At 43.8% G+C, this 13,010-nt stretch overlaps 1 protein-coding gene and 1 pseudogene across 17 annotated transcripts in view; one reads left to right on the plus strand and one right to left on the minus strand.

Moving 5' to 3' along the window:
• LOC127914439 (serine-rich adhesin for platelets-like) overlaps positions 1-13,010 on the plus strand; it is an 83,598-nt gene that overhangs the window by 52,305 nt on the left and 18,283 nt on the right. For 3 of the 17 annotated variants that reach the window (XR_008088375.1, XR_008088377.1, XR_008088378.1), the window contains one exon: positions 827-2,651. The exons of 13 other annotated variants lie outside the window; for them this stretch is intronic. The gene's annotated coding sequence lies outside the window, so the exon portion shown is untranslated. Of the gene's footprint in view, positions 1-826; positions 2,652-13,010 lie in introns of those variants that run through there. One more of the 17 variants, XR_008088376.1, reaches the window with a different exon arrangement.
• Positions 1-13,010, minus strand: part of LOC118364859 (ATP-dependent RNA helicase DDX39A-like) — a 33,079-nt pseudogene that overhangs the window by 18,786 nt on the left and 1,283 nt on the right.

The following is a 13,010-nucleotide window of genomic DNA, read 5'->3' on the forward strand; positions in this document are numbered from 1 at the left end:
CCCGGCACAGCCAGAAGAGGTCTGGCCACCCCTCATAGCCTGGTTCCTCTCTAGGTTTCTTCCTAGGGAGTTTTTCCTAGCCAACGTGCTTCAACACCTGCATTGCTTGCTGTTTGAGGATTTAGGCTGGGTTTCTGTACAGCACTTTGAGATATCAGCTGATGTAGGAAGAGCTATATAAATGCATTTGATTGATTGATGATTGATAGAGTAAGCCCGCCACTGTATGCAAGCCCCGCCTCCCCATGAGTGGATCATTGCGATGTCACCACAAAGGGTACCTTGATTAAGCCAATTCATTGGCTTTAGACATGCCAATCATGCCTGTGTTGTAATCTGATTGGTGTGTGCACCACCTCACGGCAAATCGTGTAGAAACGCTGAAGCACGCCATTCTGTTTATGATTTACATTGAGGAAGCCTTAATCTTCATCAGAGGTTACTCGGCGAGCGGTGCTGTGCTGATACTGCTTCATTTCTCTCTTGTCGAACTCATACAGTGGTCTTCATTTTCATATTTCCTGAAAGCGAATAAGCCCCTCAAATGGAAAGGGAAGGCAACCGAAAAAGAAAATAGCCAAAATAGGCTACAAACCGTTATTTTTCTGTAGCCTAGTTTTACGCACAGAAATAAGAGGACACACTGTATGTAGCCTCTTCGCTTGCGCGGCCTCCATTGCATATATCGTTATACAATCGTTGCAATGTTTTGAATAGCCTTCTTCTGTCACATTGCACTGCAAGACATAGGATTGAACTGACATTTGAATTGGTGACAGATACTGGAGCTGAAGCATCATCTGCAGCGCGAGAGCCTGTTGTACAGGTAGCATCCATAGGCATTAGCATTTTGGCCTGAAAATCCGCGCTAAGTGCCATCACACAAACCGAAACAGGCAAAAGCCTACGTAATTACATCCTCAGCCAGTTCTTTGTAGCCTATACAACGCAGGTTATTTGTCCTTCAGATGTATTCTTTTTGCTAGTGAAGGCATGCTACAGCCGTTAGAATATTGTAGTCAGAAATGGGAGTCCCTTGTATTATGGCTGACTATAAAAAAAGTGAAGTATTCTGCCCCAAGCATCTGCATTCAGTCTTTTTGGGGACTACTTTTCAAGGAATAAATTACCTTGCATTTCAGGCTAATAATTGTTAATATTATAAGACGCTAGACTAGAACAGACTAGAGACATGCACCACCAAGTGAAAGCGCTGGGTAGATTTAACCAGCACAGGGTGTGTTGAGTGAGAAATCAAGTCATTTCTTTTAACCTTATCTAGGAAATGCACTCACCATACAGTGTGAAACACTAACTCTCTAGAAAACAATGATCTGATCTTCACACATCCTCATGACCTTGTTTTGAAATTAAACACTATACTAGATTAACACACACAGATGGGACATTTGAACATTACAGCTCAGTAAAAGTGACAGTTGGCATTTACACACAGCTGTGTAAACCTCACTTCTTTCTCATCATCCCTGCTACTTGCTGTTGTTATGGCAATCCATGCTAAGGTGAACTGAATGAATGGTAAACTAATATGCCTTTGTGATGTTGTCAGATTAAGTCTTTGTGTTTTACACCGGCTTGGCTGTGGCATGCTTCTGCTGTACAAAACTGCTGAATGCCACAATAAGGACCGTAGTAGGAGGGAGGGATATCATAAACCTGTCCTGATGTCTGTGTCTGTCTGTCTGTCTCTGCATCTCGGAGGTTCTGTCTATCTGTTCGTCACACCGACTCTCTCACTGTGGTTGGTTGTAGCGATCAGCAGAGGCCTGCCCTGTGCTGAAGGTTCCACTCCATTATCCTGTTGACGCTGAGATACTGGGAGCAACTCCATGACCTGACATATCAAGTCTAAAACTCCAGTATCCTGCCCTACTGCAGCTACTACAAGCTCCCTTCTAGTCTGTTGTTCATATTATTTTGGAAGCACTTTACATTACAGCACGGAATAAAGCGGAAATGGAATGGCAACTGGTTAAAGTTACTCACAAAGCAAACCATTATTTGCCCAGATACAGGATGCTACAGATCAGTATAACTGTATTGTTTCCAAGACATCATATACTAGAGGGGTGATAATATTACAAAAACAACATTGCAATGTTTCCTCTAAAATTCCCCAAATGTCTTGGCATGGGGCCCCCAATTGATTTTGTTATAATGTTTGAGTCACTCAGATACACTATATATACAAAAGTATGTGGACACCACTTCATATTAGTGGATTCGGAGAGTTCAGCAACATCCTTTGCTGACAGATGTAAAAATTGAGCACACAGTCATGCAATCTCTGTCACGCCTTGGTCTTAGTATTTTGTGTTTTCTTTATTTATTTGGTCAGGCCAGGGTGTGACATGGGTTATTGTGGTGTGTTTTTTGTCTTGGGGTTTTGTGGGGTGTCTAATTAGTCTATGGCTGCCTGAGGCGGTTCTCAATCAGAGTCAGGTGATTACCGTTGTCTCTGATTGGGAGCCATATTTAGGCAGCCATATTCTGTGAGTGTTTTCGTGGGTGATTGTTCCTGTCTTTGTGTTTGCACCAGATAGGGCTGTTTCGGTTTTCACTTTTTCTTTATTTTGTAGTTTCCGCTTGTATTGTTTTTTCCTTCATTAAAATTATATCATGAATCATCATCACGCTGCATTTTGGTCCGATCCTTGTTCTACCTCTTCATCAGAGGACGAGATAGAAGAACGCCGTTACAATCTCTGTAGACAAACATTGGCAGTAGAATGGCCTTTACTGATGAGCTCAGTGACTTTCAACGTGGCATCATCATAGGATGCCACCTTTCCAACAAGTCAGTTTGTCAAATATCTGCCCTGCTAGAGCTGCCCCGGTCAATTGTAAGTGCTGTTATTGTGAATTGGAAACGTCTAGGAGCAACAACGGCTCAGCCGTTAAGTGGTAGGCCACACAAGCTCACAGAACGGGACCGCCGAGTGTTGTAACGAGTAAAAGATAATCTGTCCTCAGTTGCAACACTCACTCCCGAGTTCCCAACTGCCTCTGGAAGCAACGTCAGCATAATAATTGTTTGTCGAGAGTTTCATGAAAGGGGTCTCCATGGCCGAGCAGCCGCACACAAACCTAAGATCACCATGCACAATGCCAAGCATTGGCTGGAGTGGTGTAAAGCTTGCCGCCATTGGACTCTGTGAAAACGCATTCTCTGGAGTGATGAATCACGCTTCACCAGCTGGCAGTCCGATGGACAAATCTGGGTTTGGCGGATGCCAGGAGTACGCTACCTGCCACAATGCATAGTGCCAACTAATGTTTGGAGGAGGAATAACGAATTGCCTGGGGCTGTTTTTCATGGTTCGGGATAGGCCCTTTAGTTCCAGTGAAGGGAAACCTTAACGCTACAGCATACAATGAGTTCCAAACAGAAATGGTTTGCCGAGGTTGGTGTGGAAGAACTTGACTGGCCTGCACAGAGCCCTGACCTTAACCCCATCGATCAGCTTTGGAATTCATTGGAACACCGACTGTGAGCCAGGCTTAATCGCCCAGCATCATTGTCCAACTTCACTAATGCTTTTGTGGCTGAATGGTAGCAAGTAGCAAGTCCCTGCAGCAATGTTCCAACATCTAGTGGAAAGCCTTCCCAGAAGAGTGGAGGCTGTTATAGCACCAAAGGGGGGACAAACTCTAAAATAATGCCCATGATTTGGTCATGAAGTGTAGCATAAGAACACAACACAAGCCATGGCAAAATGTGTAGAATTGCAGGAAACTAGCTTAATTCAACTGTAAAATGCGTTCTTTTCCCCATGGCAAAATGTCTAGAATTGCGAATAGCAGACAAAATTGTTTTAAAAAAGCAACATTTTGTTTCTGCTGCCATGGGGGGCCTCTAAAAATGTTGGTCGGAGAAGGCGCTGTTGGCCACGCCCCCCATCTATTTCTCCACCTCGTCAGGTGAACAGGGCCTTGCCCTTTATTATGATAAACAAGCCCGGGCAACCATTTCACCAGAGCTGTTGTCTTGGTTACACTTGCTTTCTAGGATCACTGGTGTCTGGTAATGTACAGGAATGATTCACCTCAGTTCACTCTCTCTGGGAGTATAATTAACGTCACCTCTCTATTGGCCCATTCCAGTGTGTGTGGCAAACAATCCAGACCTGTTCTGTAACCCCAGAGGGAGGTTTCATTTGGTGTTAATATAGAGCTGAATGAACACACAATCAACTGGTGACACAATGTACTGGGGCTATTGTACCAAAGTGGCACAGGTATAATAGTAATAGGTCACATGGTTTCTTTTTGACGCCACACTAACTATACTGGTCCCAGATCAGTTTCGATCAGTGCCCCAGAAAAGGGGATCTGGTTGGTTCTTTGGGAAAGTGAGGCTTAAACCAATCCCATGGACATACTGTGTATCGTTTATGTGTGTATTTTTTGATAATGCCACCATGGCCTTTTTTGCCTTTACCTCCCTTCTCACCTAATTTGCTCATATCGTATATAGACTTGTTTATACTGTATTATTGACTGTGTGTCGTTGTATCTGTCGAACTGCTTTGCTTTATCTTGGCCAGGTCGCAATTGTAAATGAGAACTTGTTCTCAACTTGCCTACCTGGTTAAATAAAGGTGAAATAAATAAATAAATAAATAAAAAATGCAATGGCATCCAGGGTTATGTTGGTGTACAGTGTTAAATCTGTTTGTAATCCATTTGAGGTTAACGCAGCAGTGCTGGTGATCCTTTTAATCTGTATCTTATTGAATCACAGACCTGATCAGGGTCAGATCGGCCTAGCCATTGCAGAATAAATTATTAGTCACATCGCATTGCTTTGCAATTCCTTTGGAGGGAGGATGGTGGAAGTGTGTATTTTAAAGCCATGTTCCCCTTGGTATTCATGGAAACGTGATTATCAGGAGGGCGCTTATTGCTACACTAGGAATTCAGGAAGCTATTCTTCTTCTAAATGTGGTTGCGTTTAGGGAACTTGGGTAGTCTGAGGGAGCTTCACCGGATGACATGATATTAGCCCAAATGTGTCTGTTCTTCATTCAAGCTTACCATCAAAGCAACTTATTCATTAGATTCATCTCAATTCTAGATAACATCTGCTGTACAGGGCCATGTGTTAACTCGAAATGACACAACGACAAGGTTCCAGTTTAACAAAGTTTACTATTTTTAATTTAATTTCAATTTAATTTCTCCTTTATTTAACCAGGTAGGCTGGTTGAGATCAAGTTCTCATTTACAACTGCGACCTGGCCAAGATAAAGCATAGCAGTGTGAACAGACAACAACACGGAGTTACACATGGAGTAAACAATAAACAAGTCAATAACACAGTAGAAGAAAGAAAAAAAGAGTCTATATACATTGTGTGCAAAAGGCATGAGGAGGTAGGCGAATAATTACAATTTTGCAGATTAACACTGGAGTGATAAATGACCAGATGGTCATGTGCCGGTAGAGATACTGGTGTGCAAAAGAGTACAGCTGCAGCGATCGGTTAGCTGCTCAGATAGCAGATGTTTAAAGTTGGTGAGGGAGATAAGTCTCCAACTTCAGCGATTTTTGCAATTCATTCCAGTCACAGGCAGCAGAGAACTGGAAGGAAAGGCGGCCAAATGAGGTGTTGGCTTTAGGGATGATCAGTGAGATACACCTGTTGGAGTGCGTGCTACGGGTGGGTGTTGCCATCGTGACCAGTGAACTGAGATAAGGCGGAGCTTTACCTAGCATGGACTTGTAGATGACCTGGAGCCAGTGGGTCTGGCGATGAACATGTAGCAGGGGCCAGCCGACTAGAGCATACAGGTCGTAGTGGTGGGTGGTATAAGGTGCTTTAGTAACAAAACGGATGGCACTGTGATGAACTGCATCCAGTTTGCTGAGTAGAGTATTGGAAGCTATTTTGTAGATGACATCGCCAAAGTCGAGGATCGGTAGGATAGTCAGTTTTACTCGGGTAAGTTTGGCGGCGTGAGTGAAGGAGGCTTTGTTGCAGAATAGAAAGCAGACTCTAGATTTGATTTTAGATTGGAGATGTTTGATATGAGTCTGGAAGGAGAGTTTTCAGTCTAGCCAGACACCTAGGTACTTATAGATGTCCGGACAATATGCCCTCCGATTTGACACACTGAACTCTGTCTGCAAAGTAGTTGGTGAACCAGGCAAGGCAGTCATTAGAAAAACCGAGGCTACTGAGTCTGCCGATAAGAATATGGTGATTGACCGAGTCGAAAGCCTTGGCCAGGTCGATGAAGACGGCTGCACAGTAGTCTTTTACCAATGGCGGTTATGATATCATTTAGTACCTTGAGTGTGGCTGAGGTGCACCCGTGACCGGCTCGGAAACCAGATTGCACAGCGGAGAAGGTACGGTGGGTTTCGAAATGGTCAGTGATCTGTTTGTTGACTTGGCTTTCGAATACGTTAGATAGGCAGGGCAGGATGGATATAGGTCTGTAACAGTTTGGGTCCAGGGTGTCTCCCCCTTTGAAGAGGGGGATGACTGCGGCAGCTTTCCAATCCTTGGGGATCTCAGACGATATGAAAGAGAGGTTGAATAGGCTGGTAATAGGGGTTGCGACAATGGCGGCGGATAGTTTCAGAAAGAGAGGGTCCAGATTGTTGCATATCGGACTATTCGATGCTATTGCAGTCCGCCACAGGATGTTTTTGTGCTTTAGGGAGCGTTTGACAGTGATGAGGGGTGGTCGTTTGACTGCGGACCCGTAGCGGATACAGGCAACGAGGCAGTGATCGCTGAGATCCTAGTTGAAGACAGAGGAGGTGTATTTGGAGGGCCAGTTGGTCAGGATAACGTCTTGTTTACAGATTTAGGGTGCCCTTGTTTACAGATTTAGGGTTGTACCTGGTGGGTTCCTTGATGATTTGTGTGAGATTGAGGGCATCTAGCTTAGATTGTAGGACTGCCGGGGTGTTAATAAGCATATCCCAGTTTAGGTCACCTAACAGAACAAACTCTGAAGCTAGATGGGGGGCGATCAATTCACAAATGGTGTCCAGGGCACAGCTGGGAGCTGAGGGGGTCGGTAGCAGGCGGCAACAGTGAGAGACTTATTTCTGGAGAGAGTAATTTTTCAAATTAGTAGTTCGAACTGTTTGGGTATGGACCTGGAAAGTATGACATTACTTTGCAGGCTATCTCTGCAGTAGACTGCAACTCCTCCCCCTTTGGCATATCATATGAACACCATCAAAGGTCGCCATTACACTCAAGGCAAGGTCCATCAACTACCAGACTTTCTGCGCATGCGCCCTCTTGACTGAGTGATAGCCCCGTAATAACAGAAATATTGGGATACTTAAAACATGAACTTAACAATCTCCCCTTTTCTTTAAAGACAAATAAAACATCAACAACATAATGAAATGTCCAAGTATTATTCAAGATCCCCATTACAAATGGGTTGTGTGACACTTTTTATTTGTATTACTCAAGCTGCCACTTTCCATTACTGAGAGCCTGTAGGAGCACAAGAGCGGATGCTCCTTTTTTAGTCAGACAGTCAGCAAGTTGTTCCTTTGTGGTCGACCACAGAATCCGTTGGATTCTCTGTGCTTGAATAAGTTCCTTGATGCTGATAATTTCAAGACGAAGTCTTTTCTCTGTGAAAGACTTGGTTGATTTCACAGCATCAACTAATGAGTAGTTGTCAGTGACACAAACTACAGGTAGAATGTGCCGTTTTGTCTCACCAGTGGTAAGCTCTGAGAACAGAGTTGCAAGAAAGATCGCATTGTCAATTCCATCCGCAAGAGCAAGTGTTTCTCCAGCAAGTGTGCTTCGGACAACCCTTCTGATCCTTTTTGACTGCCAACAGATAGGTGAGAATCTTCCTCCTTCACCCATTAACACGATTAGATGTCCACCTTGTGTGCCTCCATCTGTAAGGTTCCCTAGCGAAGCATCACTGAAGACAACTAGTTTCAAAGAGTCATCTTTTCCAACATGCTGAAACTTTAAAGTCACTTGTTGTGATTTCAGTTTTACGAACAACTTTGTTTGTCTCATGAATGGTTTGTACAGTGGCGTGTTTTGTGTTAGATGCCAAGTTGCAAACATCAAACATTACATCAGGTCTACTCTGTCTAGCAACCCATAAAATTTGTCCTATCTTTGACCTCAATTGATCAGCTTCAATTCCACAGAGGGGAATTCCTTTGTACGGCTCTTGAAGAATCCATATGAATGGGTTGTATATTCTTGATATATGTAACGGATGTGAAACGGCTAGCTTAGTTAGCGGTGCGCGCTAAATAGCGTTTCAATCGGTGACGTCACTTGCTCTGAGACCTTGAAGTAGTGGTTCCCCTTGCTCTGCAAGAGCCGCGGCTTTTGTGGAGCGATGGGTAACGATGCTTCGTGGGTGACTGTTGTTGATGTGTGCAGAGGGTCCCTGGTTCGCACCCGGGTACGGGCGAAGGGACGGTCTAAAGTTATACTGTTACATATAGCTCTCCTGTTGCATCAGTATTGTTCCATCAACTGTCATAAACTCTATGCCAACATAACATAAATTATCATGCTCTTCACGGCCGACCTGGAAAACAGCTTTGAGGTTTGGAATCACAGTTGTAGCAAATGTCTGTGAGCCACCCCAGATAAAGTCATCAACATGACAGGCAAGTACTCCAGTCACATTGCAGTCTTGATCAAGCCAATAGAAGACTGCAGGATCCACTTGTGATATTTTTCCACCTGTATTCAGCATTGTTACCTTGACTTTGTTGTACCAGTAGAGTGATGCATCTGCCAGTCCATACACACACTTTTTTTAGTTTCCACAGTGTTCCTTCGCTTTTAGCTTCGGGCGGAGGTCGGATGTGAATGTCCCTTGACAGCTCTGTTCCCTGCAAAAATGCAGATTTGATGTCTATGGAATTAAGTTTCCATTTTTTCTGGCAGATCACTGACATCGGCAATCTGAGTGACTCTGCGGCGCATGTTGGTGAGTCTTTTGGGAGTTCTTTAGCAGCCAGCTCCTCAAAACCTCTAGCCACTAGACGTGCTTTAGGCACTATTCCAGTTAAGGATTCTTTAAGGGTACACACCCACCTTGTTGAGACACATTTTTGACCAATGTCTTTGACTTCCTCAAACACTCCATTTTTTCTCCAATTACTGACCTCATCTGGTTTAGCGGAGTCAAATGACACGTCCTTTGTTTCAAGTACGTCATCATTTTGAATGTCATTCTGTTTTTCTCGATTTTCCACTGGTTCAATCATGAGATTATCTACAAGTGACAGGTCAGCTGACCCTGCTATACCAGAAAGTGTAGCTGGTTCAGAGTACTGCAAGTTGTACCAGTTCTGGTGTTTTCCTTTGGCTTTTCCTGCTCGTCCAATGATGGTTGCTGTATGTGGAATACCACTTTCTCTGTCCATGTATTTAACAGTGTGTCCAGTTTTCAGATTGGAACAACCATGTTCTCTTAACACATGTGGCTGTTGAATGTTTTCCTCATTTGAACGCTCAACAGTATAATCTGTGGCATGGTTGAAGGTCTCTGCTTCATTTCCTGTGTCAGTTTCAGTGTCCATATCATTGGATGCGACATCTGGTAGGTTTGTGTCTGTTACTGTGTCCTTTTTGTCATTTTCATTAGGAGACTGATTCTCAGCAACAGCCCCTCTTTCTTGTTGATCATTTACTTTCCGCAATCTTGAGTGATGCACCCTGACAACGATGCCTCCGTGTCTCATAAATATCACCACACCATCTTGGCCAATGACTACTCCCGGTCCTTTCCACTCTTGACAGTCAACTCATTTGTAGTACACTCTGTTTCCAGTCTCGTACTTCTCATCGGTGGGTCGAAGCTGTTTCCGCAGAGCCCTGCGAATTCTTTCTGAGCACTCTGCTTCAGTGAATGCTTTTTTCGCTGCATGTAGTGCTGAAAGGTGCTGTCCCACCAATGCACTCACACTGGTCCCTTCTAGTGCTGGTGGCTGGTCAACCAGTACTGAGGGAAAATTAGGGTTCTGCCCGAACACAAGTTGATATAGGCTTTAACCATGAACATTGTGCATTGAGTTTTTTGCCATAAAAGCCCAATCTAGGGCTGTGTTCCAGTCACATCCATTGTCTTGCTTCACTTTCAGCATGATCTCTGTGAGTGTTTGATTGTGTCTCTCCAGAAGTCCATTGCTCCATGGACTGTATGCAGCAGTTGTCTTTACTTCCATGTTGAAGTTCTCTGCCATTTCTCTTATTTCATTATTATTGAATTCTCCTCCATTGTCACTGTACAATTTCTGGGGCGGGCCATGCACACATATCCAGGAATGAATGAAGTGCTTGACGATTTCACTGTGTTTCTTTGTATTCACAATGCTTCCAGCACTGAAGCGTGTGAAGTGGTCAATTATGTGAAGGTACCACACACTTGGTCCGAACTCATGTAGATCTACAGCCACTGTTTCATTGTACTTGGAAGCCAGTGGCAAACCAACAGCTGGTCTGGGCTTAGGTTTGCTGTATTGTTGACATGTCTCACAACTGTTAACTATCTGCTGTAGAATGGAAATACTCTCATCATCATTATTCCCTGCACTCCTGAGTAACTTCTGAAGTCTGTCAACTGTAGCATGTCCAAACTGTTTGTGAAGCTTTAACAATACTTTGTGTTTTTCTTTTGTGTTCATGTTCTCTGTGACTGTCAGAATCTCCATGTGCTCCGTGTCAGTCAGAATCTCCTTTTTGCATGGACTCTGTGTGATGTCTTTGTCCAAAATGTTTACACAATAGAGGCCTGAGGTAGTAAGTTCAAGAGTCACTGGTTGTTTAAACATCACTGCCTTGTCATTTTGTTATGTCTAGTACAGCCCCTGCCTTCTTGAGGGAAGCTTTACTTAATAGTAAGGGGATATCTGTAGGGACCACCTCTGTTTCAATGTGACACTTAGTCTGACCAATTTTTGCTGGAATCTTAACTCTCTTGGTAGAATGGACAATTCTCCCATCTCCAACTTTGAAAGCTCTGATGCTTGGTGTGACAATCATATTTTGTACTTTCTTCACATTCAGTTCACTGACATGGCTATCAAGCCATTTTTCACCACACACTGTCCGTGTGCATGCAGTATCAATCACAGCAGATCCTAAGGATTCAACTATAAAAATCTCTGTATCAGATTCATTTGAAAACAGTGTAATGTTACACTGTTCTCTCTGTGTTTGCATTTTCCTCTGTTAGTTTAACTTGTTAATTTTTATGAGGCCAGTCTTTAACCCAATGGTAAGTGCTTTGACAAATAGCACATTTTGATCTCCTTCCATATTTGTCCAGTGGAATTGTGTCGGGAAATGGCGCCCTCTTCTGGTTGTCTTGAGAACGTGACTTGTTGGCACCTTTTCTCTGCTGCTCGGTGTAATATGCTGTGTCACTCACTTGCATTCCATCTGTTATTGGCGCGACAGACGTCTTTTCACCAAATATTATTTTTAGTGCCGACTTCATAGATGCAAAAGTCAACACAGTAGAAGCAGTCAAAGCCAACTGTTTCTCCCTACCATCTAGACAGGCAGTATCTAGCAACTTGAAAGCTAACACTTGTTCGGGTTGCGTCAATCGAATCTGGTATCAGGATAAGTATGACACTGAGTCACCGATTGTATGCTATGTATTTTTTATTAGCTAAGCAATAAGTGTTAAATGCAATTTTCGTATATACGGGCTCTCTGTCACACCTTGCAGGGCAAACAGAGAACTGACTTGTTCCTGATAAAGATATTATAATATACTCTGACAGAAGTAGTTCCTGCTTCCGAGCCGGCCTGTCACAGAGAAGAGACTGGGCGTGGTTTAAACTCACTCAGCCTATCGTTGATTGTTGGCGCACGAGCTGGTCCCAGCCCCCGGGCGCTCCAGTTGATAGATGTAATTGTTGCTGTGTAGAATATCTATGCGCTCATACCCTAGATACCGTTATCTGGTTCCTGTTATTGCTAAGTTTGAGTTCTAACAAAAGACAGTCTGTTTAAATGCCTACGTTCTGTACGTGTCTCCCACAACTCACGATAGCTGCCTACATCTCAAGGCCAGCCACAGCCTTTCTGCTAGTCACACCATATGTTGCAAAATGTTGCTTTTAACATACAGACACCCACATTATGGGCCAAGCAAATTTTCAATCCTCACACACTGCATCCGGGAGAACCATGTCGTACTTGCGCATCCTATTGTACCTCTGTTCGAAATCAATGATGTAGTCCGTCATTGCAACCAAAATATTTCTCGTAACACTGTCAAAGCTTGTGGCACATTGTAGTTATTAGCCATCTTCTGCTACCAATGTTAACTTGAAATGACACAACGACAAGGTTCCAGTTTAACAAAGTTTACTATCGTATGAACACCATCAAAGGTCGTCATTACACAAGGCAAGGTCCATCAACTACCAGACTTCCTGCGCATGTGCACTCTTGAATGAGTGATAGCCCCTTAATAACAGAAATATTGGGATACTTAAAAACATGAACTTAACACCATGGACCGATATAATGAATTTCGTCCCGAACCTGCCTGCAAGGCCCACTCTGTGCAGGTAGGTGTCGGAATCCTCGGGCATGTCGTAGTTGAAGACGATGTTGACGCGCTCAATGTTCCATCCCTCGGCCAAACTGGTTGGTGGCCACCAGGATCCGCCTTCGGAAGTCCTTGAACTGCTGGTACCGGGAAAGCCTGGGGGAGGAAGGGGGGCACCCATAGATTTCGAATAAGTAGAACAGGCATCATACACCCTGCTTCACTCCTGTGGGTACACTGAAACAGTGACCCACAAACATGTTGTCTGAGAGAAAGTTCTTTTTTTGTTTTGTTTTTTGAATTTTTACCCCTTTTTCTCCCCAATTTCGTGGTATCCAATTGTTGTAGTAGCTACTATCTTGTCTCATCGCTACAACTCCCGTACGGGCTCGGGAGAGACGAAAGTTGAAAGTCATGCGTCCTCTGATACACAACCCAACCAGCCGTACTGCT

Source organism: Oncorhynchus keta, chromosome 32 (assembly GCF_023373465.1).
Source record: "Oncorhynchus keta strain PuntledgeMale-10-30-2019 chromosome 32, Oket_V2, whole genome shotgun sequence".
Taxonomy (NCBI): Eukaryota; Metazoa; Chordata; class Actinopteri; order Salmoniformes; family Salmonidae; genus Oncorhynchus; species Oncorhynchus keta.